Source organism: Mauremys reevesii, linkage group 7 (genome assembly GCF_016161935.1).
Source record: "Mauremys reevesii isolate NIE-2019 linkage group 7, ASM1616193v1, whole genome shotgun sequence".
Classification (NCBI taxonomy): Eukaryota; Metazoa; Chordata; order Testudines; family Geoemydidae; genus Mauremys; species Mauremys reevesii.
Window position 1 is genome coordinate 109,456,912 of NC_052629.1, and position 14,140 is coordinate 109,471,051.

The 14,140-nt window shown below is 38.7% G+C and overlaps 1 long non-coding RNA gene across 1 annotated transcript; it reads left to right on the forward strand.

Annotated features, from left to right (window-relative positions):
* Window positions 1-1,494: 1,494 nt before the first annotated feature.
* Window positions 1,495-12,259, forward strand: LOC120409117. Its single transcript, XR_005601131.1, has 3 exons — window positions 1,495-1,754; window positions 8,854-8,964; window positions 12,096-12,259. It is a non-coding gene; the product is annotated as an uncharacterized LOC120409117 (long non-coding RNA).
* Window positions 12,260-14,140: the final 1,881 nt, after the last annotated feature.

A 14,140-nucleotide genomic window follows, 5' to 3' on the forward strand; every position in this document is an offset into this window, starting at 1 on the left:
CAAGACTTTTAAGGGAGATGCTACAGTGCATCTCATTACTTTCATAACCTTTGTTGACAGTTCTGCACATATCCTCTTTCTGAAGTGCTTGCTCAACAACCAGAATCCACTTTAGCTGTACCCATTTTGTAATGCTTTCATAAATTCAGACATTCTCAACACATAGTATTGATTATTATTGGAGCCGGACATTTGCGATGAAAAGAAAAGGAGCCAAATGTGCAAAATGTATTGATGGCTTTGTCCTATAATGTGTTTGACATATTGCTGGAAAATTGGTGCTGTGCCTATTCTTCATTTGCTTTTGCTGCTGAGTTCCAAAATCAACCAGCCGTAGGTATTTTGAGGGTCAATACTAAATAATGGGAAATGGATAAATACAGCTGGCATGAGCAACACTGAGTGGTAATATGAATGGAGAAGAGAGAAGGAAGGATGTGTAAAATAGCCTGTGGCTTTTAATGGACCAGTGGACTGCTTTTAGGCCCTGCTCCTGTTAAAGTGAATTGTGGAGTTTTGCCCTTGTCTTGAATAACAATATGTTGGGGGTGGGCAGGGTGGAGCGGGAGGAAGAAGAGGGGAAGTTTGTACATTTCCAGTGTTTCTAAATTGAGAGTTCATGGCATTTTGTAACATTTTACATTCTCTCTACAATGCCACTGAAAATGACGTAGGGTAATTCTCATGTTTGATACTGTGGCTGGATGTTCTGTACATAATGCAAATGCGCTGCATTGGATGGTGTATTTACATATTTCATTGGGTGATCTTTGCACATTTTCTACACCGTCTTACACAAAGGGTTAGAGATGGTTCTGAGAACTGCTGGAATAGAGCAATCATCTGTTCAAAGCACCAGATAAAATTCATATTAAACATTGGTGTAATTTATAGACCATCTGAGTTTACTTGTTCATTCTTGGGATCGAAACTAAACCACAAGTAGAAAATTAAAACATATCTGTTCGGTTTTGTGTTTCTTGAAAAGGGAATTAGATGTTGTATAAACTATGATCTGGCTGTACTACAACAGAGTTTGTTTTCATAAAGTGGCTTCAGGGTTTAAGGCATCTTGCAGCTTATAAAGTAGATTTTTAAAAGAATATATTGAGCAGTGATTCTACAGGCAAACAGAGTCACCATTATCGATAACCTAGCTACTCCATAGACTGGGACATCAGACTTACGACAGTGAAAAGAGTTTCCCAGGAATCTTGAAGCCACCAGAAATCATGAATCTTTTCAATTCATGGACATCACAAAAATACATGAAAGGTTTAAGAACCTGAGCTGAAGTTGTTCACACAGCCCTCCCAACTCACATACATACCATTCCAACTAACACCAGCCCTAGCCAGAGTCCTATCTGCCAGCTGGCCCTGCAAGCCTATCTTCATATTCAGATTGGCTGGTGACATCAGGAAGAGGAAGTCCAGAACTTTTGGTTGCTTGGTGATCTGACTTCTTTATGATCCATGCTTTTAGGGATGGGTGGCCTCCTAAGCCACCTCTTCTAGATCTTCTCCTTTGGCCTTTTACCCAACCTCCCACCATGAACTTCAGGGTGTCTATCCAGCAAGAGCTGCTGCCTCATCAATCCATAAATGTTCATCAGGAAATGCCCGTAAATCCCAGTCCAGCCCACAATGCCCCATGTAATATCCATTTTTTTCCTTTTCTCATCCGAGCAGTATTGCCTGACATAGATCTGCAGTGCATGTAGCAATGTATGGATTTATGTGGATTCACAGAAGGTGAGTTTTCAGTTGAGTGACTCACACTCTTCATGCCAAGCTTGTGCTTGGAGATCATTAACTCTGACCCAAATATGTAAAAATCTGTATTTTCTTTAAATCCCAATGCACATTTTCAAAGTTAGAGTTTTTTGCATATTTTTGTAATACCAGCAGTACAACTAACTTGAAAGCCCTGCCTGAGGTCAGAACTCTCATTTTATATGCAGTAGACGATTTGGAAAGGATTACCATGCCTCTGTAAAGCTCATATTTTCCTGCCATTTGTAGTTGGCATTTAGCACAGACCATCATTAAAGTCAGGTTAACAAAAGAAGGTAGTGACTGGTTTTGCCATTTGGATTTTGGCTTATTACTAGAATTTTAAAGAGGGCTGAGAAATATTTTAAGGAAAATCTGACACACCTCATGCAACCCAGAATGGTGTGAACAGTTCTAAATGTGACAGAACTTGTGCAGTTTTATTGTGTCGGAAAGGGGAAGGTTCCGGATTTGTGAGCCCAGGGAGGATTAATGACTGCAGACATAAGAATAATTATAAATATCAGGCCAAATCGGTGAAATTAGAGTCTATGTTCCCAATCCACAGTAAATCAGCATAGTTCCATTGAACTCAATGGGGCTTCTGTATGTTTATTTATATTAACAGGATTGGAGTCACAATATTGTGATTTCTTACACCACTCATATGACCTCCAGCTGGAATGTCAATTTACAGCAACTCAGCAGCTATCCCTTGAGTCTTTCCCCCTGTTTAAATGTCACTGTAACAGCCACCTATTCTCTTTGACTTATAATTAACTCTTTTAATTAAGCACTTGACGATGGATCTTATGAAAAATTCTATATAAAATAAACTGCATTGTAAACATGCTTCTTACCGTGATCCTTTATTAAAGGATATTGCAGTGTTTCAAACTCTTCCAGTCTCCTTTCTCAGTTTCTGAATCTGCCACCCTTCTTCTTATTCAGTAGTACCCACTGAAGTCAATGGGACGTCTCGTGAATAAAGTACTTCCCAATGTAAGGGTGGCAGAATTGTACAGTTAGGACCCACCCCTACATACTCACTCCCCATGGACCTATACCATTTGCAGAGTATTATGGCATGCAGTGCCTGTTTACTTCTGCATATCCATCCCCAATGTCTGCCTGTGTAAGGAAGATTCTTACTTCCCCTGCATATGCATGGGGTTCCACTCACAAACTAACCTTAAGGGATTTTCAACATGGCCAGCTTTCAGCTATCTCAAGGCAGTTAGTTAGCTCTATTTCTCGTTCAAATCAGACCATGAAGCTGAGGCACTCAAAATTTTAAAAAAAGCAACCCCCCCCCATACCTATGTTTTTCAAACCCCCAAAATAAGACAAACACTTTAGTTACAATTTTGGGAGAAAGTTCAGGAAGCTGAAGGTGTCTCTTTTTTTAACTGAATTGCTTGACTACACCCCTAAATTATTTTCTGCAGAGTATTTGCAACAAAAAGTCCATAAATAATTAATCCTATGCCCACAAAAAAGCATACAACAGCTAAAAACCCTGCATTCTGCCATATGTGTCCCTTACTGTTGGCAGAGTTAGAACAGGGCCATTTATTTAAAAAACAAGTCTCTAATAATGCAGCCACTAAATGTATAAGCACATCTGCTTGCACGGGTCAATTGACCTTCGAGTACCCCACACAATCTTTGGACTCTGTGCATCTATCTTCCTATTTGGATGCACTGCTACCTTTTTGTGTGTGCCACTGCCCATTGTCACACACCAATAAAGATGCATCTGAACGTCACAAGCAGTCTTTCTGGGGCCTGCTGGAAACCTGATCCACAGAATTTTACAAAATGATGCGTCTCTCCTGAAAAAATTCTAGATAAAATAATATAAGTGCATTTTGCGAGCAACAAATGATAGGTTTCATATGCTTCTACTCATTGTATTCTTGCACCTTGGGATGAGGGAATAACATACATTCATCTTCAGAATCACATGTCAGAAAGTTATTTCTTTTATTTTCCCTTGTGCAAAAATATTTATTATGCCTTTGTATCAAAGAAATGCCGCCCCTTTGAAGAACACAAATAGTTAGCGACTGTAGTGTAATGGCAACATGAAATTATTTCTGTAACCCATGAAGACACAGTGACAATGGATATTATTCACTGTCAATTGGGTCTCAGAAAGTACTCTATTAAATTGCCTGCTGAGACTCAGTAATGGGTTTAATTATTTAGGCACCTTCATTTACAATATAACTCAGTCCTTTGGCCAGCAATCTAAAACTCCTTTTGAAGAGACACAAAGATTTAGCAAACCACGTGAAATATCTGTTTAAATAGACACTACACAAATGTATAAAGGATGTGTGGTTTGCAAAGCAGGCATTCAACCTGCTGCAGTGCATGTGCAAAATCTTGTTTAAGTAATACAGATCAGTTCTTCCATTCTTTTTGATATGCAAGCTCCCAACATCCCCCAAGCTTCTTTTAATCTCTGCAAGTTAAAACAGTTAATATACATTCAGAGTGATGTTGTTAATTTTGTTTATTGTCATCATCAGTTTGTGGTTGTGCCACGTGCAGGGTGATGTCAGGTTCCAAGCTGACTTGAGCCAAATGTAAATGAAGCTCAGGTGTTCACAGGTTTAACTCAGTTCAGGTGCTGTAAAACATGGGCAGCTGCAACTGATAGCTGATTGTTGATAAATGGAAATCATTACAAAATATATAGATTTAAAATGCCAACCGTGAAATGGATGCTAGCTATTTGTTGCTAGTTAATTCAGCAGTGTCACTAGGTAACAAAGAGCGATTGCTCTGTGTGTGTATCATTACATAGCCCAGGGATAGAGTGTAAAACATTAATACCTGCTCTGTGGAAGCCTCACAAAACTATTTAGTGGGCATCTCTTTAAAAAACGGAACCAGATTAGTTAGTTCCAACTCACAAAATGACTAGTGATATGGGCTATTTGTTTTCCACTCTCTTAATTCTTCACGAGCTAAGCTATAGTCACTGCAGCAGTTCTCATTGATTGCTTTCTAGAACTTCGGATGACTGATGAATGCAGTAATGCCACACTCTCCTCACAAGAGCTCAAAGTGAGAAGGGACCTGCTAAAGGTGAAGAAAAATTAAACAAGTGGAGAGGGAAGAAAGGCAGCTCCTGTTGTTAAGGGTTTATTACCATTTGAATCCTGTACTCCACTGGCTCCACTTTTTTCTTTCAGTGTTGAATTGTTTGCCTGACTTTTACCCTTGGTGACTTTCTCCATACCATGTTGTTAGTCTCACAAACCTATAGCTGCTCCCCTACACATTACCAAAATGCCATCTCGGTGGAGCTTTATTTCATTTAGGATTAGATACAAAATATGTCTTGTGTATTTTTCTTCAGTTTCAATTCATTTTAACTTTATTAGTTTACTAGTGCATCCCAGGTCAAAACAACATCACATGCTGCTCTATGTAATTATACAATCTAAAGACATTACAGATGTGCACATCACTCAGTCTTTGAGAGGAACCAAATGTTGGTCAGACCTTCGACTTGGGAGAAGCATCGTGTCACTACACTTCTCACCAAAGTGCCCCAGAAGATTCTTCAAACTACCAAAGAAAATCAATGTGTCTGCCAGAAAAGACACCAGCAAACTAGAAAAGTTGGAACAGGCACTGGAAACTGCATTAGTAGAGCACAACACAGATATTGAGGAAAACTGACAGAAGCTCAGAGATGTCACATATAGTATGGCATCCAAGGTTCTCAGTTTTGTAAGATGGAAACTCCAAGACTGGTTTGATGAGAATGACCCTGAGATTGACCAGCTATTGGAGACTATGCACAACACATACAAATCCTACATTTTGGACAAGAAATCAGCAATGAAGAAAAGCAGGTAACATCAGGCCAAACAAACACTACAAACCTGATTAAGTCTATTGAAGAACCTCTGCTGGGAGCAGAAAGCTGTAGAACTGCGGGAAGCAAATGACAAGCATGACATAAAGACCTCCTACAAAGATCTCCATGATGTGTATGGCCCAAAATCCAGTGGTACAGCCTCTCTCCTCACAGCAGATGGTAACCAGCTGCTCACAGACAAAGGCAATATTCTCTCTTGCTAGTCTCCTGAACTGTCAATCAACTATGTCTGATGGAACCACTGACTCACTCCCACAATATCCTGTCCTGTGTGGATCCTTCTTTAAACGGGGTTAGTAATGTGATCAAACAGCTCTCCATGGGCAGGTCTCCAGGCCCAATAGCATTCCACCTGATGTGTACAAATGTGGAGGTGCCCACGTGGTCAGGAAATTCACCAGCTTGTTCAAAAGAGAAATCAAACCAAGAAATTTCCCAACATGTAGGTCTTTGTTAAGAAGACAATAGTGTATAAAATAACAAAACTCAGAACATGGTTTAGAATTTTATTGTAAGAACATTTTTGAAGATTCCACTGAGTACCTAAAGTTTTGAAACCGTCCATCTTTGGTTATATTTGACTATTTTCCATGGCTCTTAATTCCCTTTCACTTTTCTCGGTTCCTGGTCTTATATTGAAATCCATAGTCCATAAAGTGAGACCAGTTCAGCCCATTCATAGAGTTGAAGAAGTTGGAGAGGGAAAAGACCTATTACATTCTCCAGTCCATCTTTCTGCCCAGAATAGACTAGTGCTTTCTAGAATACACTGTGGAATACTTTATCCCAGAGATCAGTAACCTTTGGCACACAACCCGTCAGGGAAATCCACTGGAGGGCCAGGACAGTTTGTTTACCTGCAGCGTCCACAGGTTCGGCTGATCACAGCTCCCAGTGGCTGCGGTTTGTCATTCCGCGCCAATGAGGGCTGCGGGAAGCAGCAGCCAACACATCCCACAGCCCGTGCCACTTCCCGCAGTGCCCATTGGCCTGGAGTGGCGAACCGTGGCCAGTGGGAGCCGCAATCAGCCGAACCTGCGGATGCTGCAGGTAAACAAACCGTCCTGGCCCTCCAGTGGATTTCCCTGATGGGCTGCGTGCCAAAGGTTGCCGATCCCTGCTTTATCCAGTATTACTTTAAAAATCCCACGCAATTAGTGCTTCTGCCACCTCCCTTGGGAAATGATACCACAATCTAATACATCTCACTGTCAGAAAAGCTTTCCTGATAATCAACCCCTAATTTTTCTCTCTTCTTATTCGATTACTGTTCTCCATTTACATCCCTGTGGGCCACACTAAGTAATTCATCTCCCTTCTTGGTGTTAACGCCTTTGAAATCTCAGTCACATTTTATATTAAGGTTTGTTTCTATTAAGGTTATCTTTACAAGGGGTTAAGAATGATTGCTAGATGTTATAAAAAAATTACAGACATGAGTAGTGTGTGCTATAGGTAGTAACAAGCACATCAGAATGATGATTATGAAAGATGTTTGACTCTGTGACAATCTATTAAACATTTATTAAAACATCTAATCATTTACTATCCCTTTACAGGCTATTTATGAATGAAACCTTAATATAACCTGTGACTGAAATATCTACAGACTCTTAACATGTGTCCACTTATTAAGTGCTTAGCCAAGCTGTACATACTTAGGTCTTTAATCATTCCTCATCAGGTGGGCATTCTTTCCTAAATCAGTCTATCCAGCTCATTTATCATTTTTTGTTGCTTTCCTCTAAACTCCTTCCACCTTCTACAGTTTTTTTCCACTAATGTGGTGTCCAGACCGAAACAAAATATTCTAGGTGTAGTCACACTTGTATCATTTATGCAATATTCTCTATTCAATACCTTTGAGAAAGATTGGTAGACACAATATATTGTTATATGTAACCTTTCAATTCAAGACACATCTTCATTTATATTTTCTTCTGCATACTGGTTTTAAGACTATCTCTAATTTGGAAATGTTGATAGAACTTGTTTTCAGTTGTATAAAATCAAATTTTCACTTGTCAAAAGATATGAAGTGACTTTGTTACAAATAAATGTTTCAAAAATACATTCACTGGACCCCCTTCTGTTTTGTACTTTTTTGTAGATCACACTAGAACCCAACTGGAATGTTTTACACCTTTTCCTTCTTCTTAAATTATATGTATCAGGTGTTCCTCATTTCAGTATTATCATTTTTTTACATTTATAAGATATCTTTCAACTGAGTTTCGTTTGTCAGATACAAGAGAAGTACTATTACAGATAGTGACTCACATTTTTTCCAGCAACTTTTATCTTTTGTCTCAAAGGGTTCCAAAGAATTTTGGAAGCTTTACATGCCACTGTATTCTTTATGTGTCCACACAAAATATATGACGAGGTGTGCCAAAATTATGAGTCAGTTATGCAAAACCACCTTAATGGTTGCCAGTAAAACTTCTATACCACATCATCAATATATTCAATTCAGCACATGCCACTGCCATGTAGGTTATAGGTATGGACTATTTTCAGAATGGTTTAGAATCTTTTTTAAAATTGTTATTGGGTCTTAAAATGAAATAACCTCCAAAACCCTATTTTACTTTAGTGTCTACTAAAGTGTCACAACTTTGAAGTCTAGAGTCCATATCCGGGCTAGAACCAGGTGCTGGGTCCCACTGGGAAGCTGGGCATTTTCCTTTTCGAATCATAATTTGGATGATCAGAATACACACATATGGCGTTGCCACGCATGTGTAATGTAGGTAGCCCAAACTCATGCCGATAAAACATTTCTGCTACACCTCACTGTCATGAGCATTGTTCTATAACCGCTGGTCCCACAATTTATCACACGAGTCAGCAGTTTATCACTTGGATAACAACTTCACATGGGGGGGGCATAAAAATGAAAATAATTCTTGTATGTACACCATCACACATCATCTCTTTGATCTTGATCAGTTGTAATCTTGGATTCATGCCTATATGGGGCACAATTTTAGTCCTAGTATTTATTCTAGTGATATGGCAAAAATGATGTTCCATTTAACTTTATTTCAAACCACCACTATGAAAGGCCAGTATACTCAGCCATGGTAGATCTATTTTTCTTGATCAGTTCCTGGTATGAGTTAAAACATTTAATTAAAACTGCATGTCACTTATAAATATTTATTTCTTCTTCAGAGCATCATACATTAATTCTGAGGATCACCAGAAAGCTTGAACAAGACCTTCAATAAAAATTTAAAGCTGCACAGCTTACAGTTTCCTGATTACTCAAGAATAAAATATAGGGTAAGTCATGAATGGACATTTAGCACCGAAAACCTCTGAGGACCAGGTTTGCTTGCCTATCTGTGTAAAGAACAGAGGAGACATGTCCATCTTGTAAATAACTGAGATATATTCAGAGCATGCTATGGCAAGAATTGGAAACCACTGCACCTAATATATCTCATTATGCTTCCTGAACTATGAGTTTTGGATTAAATTACATAAATCAGATACTTTGTAGGCTCATTAACATTTTATGATACATATATAAAGTCGTTCCTGTTGGTGTGATGTGTATTATGAATTTGTTTTCTTGCTTCAGCCACAGGCATTGAGATGTTTTAAGACTAATAGATTACTTCATTAACTTCCAAGTTGGAAAGTGCTTACTTTAAACACATTGGTGATCTCTGCTATGGTGTTTTTTCTTCCCAAAGGAAAAGTAGGAATTTGGGAACTTGCTTCTCCAATCTATTTATACTTTACTTTAAGGAATAAAGCTGATATTGTCAAGCTACAAGAAATTCATTCAAAATAGTAGTGATAGACAAACAGAAAATCTGTAGGTTCCATTCAGATAGAGATGGTATTCTGAATTTTGGTTCAAATTTTGGCCAAACTTTTGAAGATTCTTTTTTTATCTGATCTGAATAAGGGTTTGCTATTCTCCAGAAACTACCCTGTCTCTTTTAATCCCAAGGGGTCTTCCATAACATCCACCTCTCTGTCAGCAAGGTGAAGAATCTTTCATTACTCACATTGACATTCAGCTATACTTGGTAGTCTTCAATAAACACAAATCTGTGTTCTCCATACGCTGCTCTGCCACAGAAGTACATTCACCCCACCAAGAACAATAATACAAAGCCAAAATGAAAGCTATTTTCCCTGCGATAGTAGACATAAATGTTTATAATTTTTCTAATGAAAGTGAGGTTTTGTGTACCACAGGGTGAGTACATACTAGGAGGGCAAGCATAAACAAATATAAGTGCTGCTCACTATTCTGGTCAGAGCTTCAGAGGGTTTGCTTATCTCACACGGTGCTGAAACAGTTGGGGAACTGGTGGTTCCTGCTCATTCCAAATGTTAGGCACATATTACTATGTTATGTGGCAGGCAGTAAAACACACCTTACAAACTGCCAGACCCAGTCTAGGGTAAGAGCAGAGGCTCCATTGGATTCTCATTCCTGGCCCCTAGATCTTATGGAACGCCTTCCCTGGATCTGGGATGGTGACAGTGGTGCAAGTGTGAGGGAGAAGCATGGAACTTTCTCTGCTGCATTTAGCAGGTCTCAGCTGCAGAAGAGAATCTGTCCATGATATCTGGGCATAGCCAGTCCAGAGTCTGAAGCAGAGCTGTGCAAAATACTTGCCTTGAAACTCAAGCCTGCTCTGGTTAATGTATTTCTACACTAGAGCCCAAACTCATGAGAAGTACACAGATATTAGGTGAGAGTTGTAATCACCACACAACTGAACAACCATTCAAGTCCTCAGATGGTGATGGACATCAGTATAAAACCTAAATTGAATAGATCTGGTTTTCTCCGCCCGACTTGGAGAACTCCTGGAAGGTATTCCTTTGCAGATTCAACTCCAGAAAGTGTTTGCTTTGGTTCTAATCCCTGTGAATCAAATACTGCAGTGTTTGTACAGCTTTGGCCTAATCATTAACATTTTGTGCAAATGCATTGTGCATATTCCTTTTCTTTAGCTATTGCTAAAAAAATCTACATAGTTAATTTTATGTAACCTTTTAAATAAATGAAATAAAGGCATGAGCACGAACAGCTCTGTTCTTCAAAATCCCTCTGCCAAGCTATACTAAACTCTGTTAACAGCCCAACTGTTTGATTCACTTCCACCTACAGGCTGTCTGTGTATAGATTATAGATCAGATGATTTATTTTTCATCCAGTTATTTTTCACTATGTCCCACACAACTCTGCTTCAGGGTATCACTGAAAAAAACTAGCTCAGCAAGACTCAAAAGGGGATTAAGCACATGAAGTAGAATAACCTCTGAATTTATATGAGTTAGGCTGAACATTATAAAGGGTATTGAACCTCATGCTGGAAGACATCAATTGGAGCACAGATGGGGTCAGGAAGATAACTAGCACTCCCCTCCCCCCTGTAAAATATCATAATGTGTATTGTGATTTATTTTCCTTTCCTTTAAATCTGCATTTATAAGTCACTGTTGAGAAAAGGCTACTGGACTACACAGAGAACTGGTTTCTTCTATTGTAGTTCCTCTGGCCATTCCTTTAGGGTTTTATTTATCAAACTAGCATCACCCCATTGGTGATCATTTGAGTTTCTGCCTCATTTCTTCATTAACCATTTTTCAGAAAAAATGTTCAACTTTAGTTTTGGGATCATTCCTCTGTGACGCAGTATGTCACACCTGGTTGGGTCTCTCAATAGCCCCGTGGAATACATGCTTTGTGAAAACAGGATTGGTAATGAGGGAAAAAGAGAACACAGACAAGATCATTGATGCGGGAGGGGTCTTGCTCATGGTAGACTTCTTGCTGGTAGGGATCTACAGTGCAGATTTTGCCTGCAGAACAAGCAGAAACCATTGAGTGAAAGAATCTGGGTTAGTATTTACACTTTTTATATATAGGGTTGGATTTTCGGAAGCATTATGCAATGACCTAACTGCTCCCATTGAAACAAATGGGAGCTTTACCATTGATTTCAATGGGATCAGAGATAGGCCAAAGGTAAGTGCTTTTGAAAATACTGTCCATAGTGAAGACAGTGGAGGCAGATTTTCAAGGGTGCTCAGCATCCACAGTTGGGCTGCCAATTGTGCTGGGTCCTAAACTCTTTTGAAAATCTGGTTTTACGAGTATACATTTATGGCTCAGTCTTGCAAGAAAGCCCTCAGTATCTGTGACTAAGGTCACTTCATTACATTCAAGGGAAAGTTTTATGGTTGTCAGGTTCAAGCAGACATTTATTAATTGAGCAATTTATCCTGACCTTGATGGAAACTATCACTAACAATCTAATACATAAATTTGATCATAATATTTCAAGACTAGACTTACAAATGAATTGCATTTATCTGCTTTTGACTGTTTTTCCATGGTAGGGCTTTTTAAATCTTGCACGTTTTCTTTCCTATTTGCACAGATGCATATATCATGCTGAGAACAATGCTACACCTAATTTGCTTCAGCAAATGAGATCAATTAAAAATAACTCAACAAAAATGATACTGAATCTTCAATTACTTCAAGAAGATGAAGAGCCAGACATACAGTAATTGACTTGTTCATCTTCTTGTCCTTTAAAACTCTGACATTAAACAAATGTTATCCTCGGATTTATTCATGAATTGGTATTTGCTGTTTATTATTTGCATTCTGTGAATGGTATCCTAAGTCATGTGTTATGATTTTTGTTCTCTGATTGGGTGACTTAAACTTTGGAAGAGGGAGGAGCACTTTTCTGTTCACAAATGTTACAGAAGTGTTCAATTAATCTAGTATGTGAATAACAAAAAAGATTTTGCAAAAGGATTATGAGAGTATTATTGGCATGTATAATCTCCAGAATATTTGTTTCATTCCTACATTAATGATGACTTCCATTTGAGCTTCTGGGTGCATAGCACTCCTGAAAATTAGGCCACTTATTAAGTGTTTAATTCGTTACTTTGAGAATGCAAGTTTCAAAATACCTCTTTTATTCTGTCTAAACCACTGAAGGAGTCTGAGAATTTATGTTCAGATGAAATCTGATCTCCTTCCTAATATGTTCTACCTTGGTTGTAATCTGCAAAACGTTTCACAATTAAGGTCCCAGTCCTACTCTGTGCAGTTTGGACTTCTGAACCTATGCAAAGTCCCATCTAGTACGGCATGGGTGCAAGGGCCTACCCACAGTCAACAGTTTTCAGGATCAGGACCCCAAAGTTTAGATGTCAGTCTAAAATGTATCTGAATTGTATGGTTATGTCAAATTGTCTGTGAATTGTCATAAATCTTTGTCATGGTCTTTTGGCACTAGGATGTCCATGTTGGCTAGAATTTAGGAATACAGAGTCAATTAAAAATGTGGGTATAAAAGTTTAACCAAAGTCTTTCAAGTTTCTCTATTTGAATAATGGGTGAAGATTACCAGTGTGTGGGTGGGTGGGGGGTAGGGAAGTGAACGCATTGTTCTGATCTGCCTTTTCCTTTTAACCAACTCTTGCATAAGGCTATTGTGCCTTTACCTCTGCCTCTGCTGCATTTTAACACCTCCTTCCTGACACTAGCATTGTGTGGGTCCCAAGAGGGTATTATGCTAAAGAACAATCTTATAAATATAGAGGAAGTAGCTACCCTTCAGACTAAGGAAAGTGTGGGTGCACTATACATTATGCCTCTTTTTTTACATTTGCTCAGACTTATTGGCAGTGCAATTTTTCAATGGAGCAAAGCAACACAAACTATCAAAATAAGCATCATGGCACAGTCAAAGGAAATATATCTTGAATCTCTAAAATAGGATCCTGCCAAACTCCCTCTGCTAAGTTCATTTCCACCAATAAAATTAGCAAGCCTCATGTCACTAATTAGAAGGATTTTACAGAGAATGCACATTTCTAATTAGTGCTGTATTACACATGCTACTAATTCACAGTCAAACTCTTTTTGATGAATAGTGAACAGCTGTTCCTGATAACACCACGATATCGATCTTCTTCCTTTTAATTTCAGGAGACATTCTCCATTGGGTTCCTGAAGGGTCTCTACATTAAGATAGAAGAATTAGGTCAGCTTCCTGGAAGATCCCTGAGCTGTGAATTATTTGGGCATTTTATCTTGAAAAACAAAACTCATGAGAAGGGACAAAAGCAAATTACATTTACATACAATACAGTGGTTTGAGCACGGTAATGGAAATCAGACATTCTCAGCACTGCCACTGACTTAGTGGGAGTGACTTAGAGAAAGTCACTTTGCACCAGATTCTGAATACCTTCAGTCAGGCTGATCAAATATCTAACTCCATGATCTGGACTAGTCAGAGTGGTAGAGCTTGTCTACCAGGGGCACTCAGGAAAATTAATAACAATTAACTAAAGGTGTGAATTAGAAGTGGATTAGTTAAACCACATTAAACTCCTGTGTGAACACCCTCATTAAGAATTCAAGTGGCCTTAATTCAGCTCAGTTTAATTCATTTCC